The following is a 2,500-nucleotide window of genomic DNA, read 5'->3' as shown; positions in this document are numbered from 1 at the left end:
AGAGCAGTGCGGCTCTTGCGCTGTCCGGTGCGCTCCTGTCGGCCCTTGAAAATCCGAGTGAGGGAGTGTGATTTTCGTGCCGGACCGTACCCACATCCGCAGCAGGTCTCCAAGGTGAACAGCCTCTAGTCGATAGACCAATGTAGGTAAGGGAAGTCGGCAAAACGGATCCGTAACCTTGGGAAAAGGATTGGCTCTGAGGGCTGAGCCGGTCGGGCTGGGGTCCAGAAGCAGGAACGGCACTGCACCGGGACTGGGCGAGGCTCGCCGCCGTAAAAAGCGGTGCGGCCGAGCCCGGACCAGCGTCGGGACCTTCCTGTGGAAAGCCACAGCTGTGCATTTTCCGTGGGCTTCGCGCCTGAGGTTCTTGCTTCGGCCGGCAGAAAACAGCCAACTCAGAACTGGCACGGACCGGGGGAATCCGACTGTCTAATTAAAACAAAGCATTGCGAGGGCCGTTGATCGGTGCTGACGCAATGTGATTTCTGCCCAGTGCTCTGAATGTCAAAGTGAAGAAATTCAAAAAAGCGCGGGTAAACGGCGGGAGTAACTATGACTCTCTTGTATGTTACGACTTTTACTTCCTCTAAATGATCAAGTTTGGTCATCTTTCCAACAGACCGGCGCAACCGAAAGGCCGCGCCGGACATCGGTCCGAAGACCTCACTAAATCATTCAATCGGTAGTAGCGACGGGCGGTGTGTACAAAGGGCAGGGACGTAATCAACGCGAGCTTATGACTCGCGCTTACTGGGAATTCCTCGTTCAAGGGGAACAATTGCAAGCCCCTATCCCAATCACGAAAGAAGTTCCACGGGTTACCCAGTCTTTTCAGACAGGGATAAAGACACGCTGCTTCCTTCAGTGTAGCGCGCGTGCGGCCCCGGACATCTAAGGGCATCACAGACCTGTTATTGCTCTGTTTCGTGCGGCTAGGAGCCGCTTGTCCCTCTAAGAAGGTTGTAAGGTGCTGGGAACCCCGCACCTATTTAATAGGCTAGAGTCTCGTTCGTTATCGGAATTAACCAGACAAATCGCTCCACCAACTAAGAACGGCCATGCACCACCATCCACCGAATATGACAGGCCGAATATGACAGGCCACATATCAACCATGACAACGACATTCCAATGTCCAGAATGTACTGCAACCTTTGGTAGCAAGATTGGCCTGAGCCAGCATCGCCGGCATCGGCATTTTGAAGAATACAACGAAGATGTGAATCTGGCCAGACTCAAGCCCAGATGGAAAAAGGAGGAGGAGTACCTGATGGCAACTAAGGAGGTTGAATTAAGATCCCAGAAGGTCCGGGACATCAATGCACAGCTACTAAGAGCGTTTCCGCACCGCACGCTGCACAGCATTAAATCGCACAGAAGGCAGGAAGGTTACAAGAGGCTGGTGGAAGACCTACAGAACAGACTCTACCCAAGAAGCACTCAGGAGGTGCTAGCCGACATTGGGGAGCAAGCTGTTGAGGACGCCTCCCTGGTCATCCCCGAGGTAAATCACCGTGAGGTGATTGAGGCTGAGCTAAGAGGTCTAACAACAAAACCTCCGCCAAGAGCGTACCAAGCATACAAGCTATGGGAGCTTGCAAAGAGATTCCTCGACAGGGAGGATATAACGATAGCTCTTAATGCCTACCTAAGGGAGGTGTTCGCTTCGGACTTGCGTCCGCATGGTCGCCAACCTCTTCCACCTGTTCAAGAAAGTCGCAGGAAGAAAAAGAAGCGGGAATACGCCTTGACACAACAACTCTTCAGACGGAACAGGACACAGTGTGCAAGACAGATTCTGGATGGAGAGGCGGACTCCAAGGTGGAGGATCCCCAAGCTTTTCTAGAAGAATGGAGAGAGATCATGGAGAAAGTGGTGCCTTCATCAGTGTCTCCTGCTATCGAACGCCCGCACAAGGTTATCGATCCTGTGTTCCTTATCACAGAAATGGACATTAAGGCGGCAATGCCCTCATCAAGCTCGGCAGCCGGACCTGATGGCTTTGCGGCGAGGGAACTGCGGAAGGTTCCGCCAGTAATACTCCAGGTTCTACTTAACTTGCTCCTGCTGCTGAAGCGACTTCCACTCTTTCTCACCCAAGCACGAACGATCTTCATTCCCAAAGTTCCTGGTGCTTCAACAGCCTCGCAACACCGCCCAATCTCAATATCTCATGTGCTCCTTAGACTGCTTCATAAGATATATTTCCGAAGGCTGCTTGCTGACCTCGATTTGGACCTGCAGCAGAGGGCATTTTTGCCAGTGGATGGGTGTGCTGAAAACATTCTTCTCCTTGCGACAATCATTGATGAAGCGCGCAAGTCACTGCGACCCTTGTCTCTGGCCTCGCTTGACATTGCGAAGGCTTTCGATAGGGTTGTTTTACCGGCAATCTTGAGAGCCTTACGCAGAAAAGGGATCTCTGAAGACTTTATCTCGTACATTGAAGACTTTTACCAAAATGCGGTAACAGTGCTGACATTCGGAGGCAAATCGCTG

The 2,500-nt window shown here is 52.2% G+C and overlaps 1 protein-coding gene across 1 annotated transcript in view; it reads right to left on the bottom strand.

Annotated features, from left to right (window-relative positions):
- The window catches only part of LOC142792126 (uncharacterized), a gene marked incomplete at both ends in the record, with an annotated part of 286,387 nt that overhangs the window by 158,399 nt on the left and 125,488 nt on the right, over positions 1-2,500 (bottom strand). The window lies entirely within an intron of this gene.

This window comes from Rhipicephalus microplus, unplaced genomic scaffold (genome assembly GCF_043290135.1).
Source record: "Rhipicephalus microplus isolate Deutch F79 unplaced genomic scaffold, USDA_Rmic scaffold_205, whole genome shotgun sequence".
NCBI classification, from domain to species: domain Eukaryota; kingdom Metazoa; phylum Arthropoda; class Arachnida; order Ixodida; family Ixodidae; genus Rhipicephalus; species Rhipicephalus microplus.
This window is presented reverse-complemented; position numbering and strand designations above follow the sequence as displayed.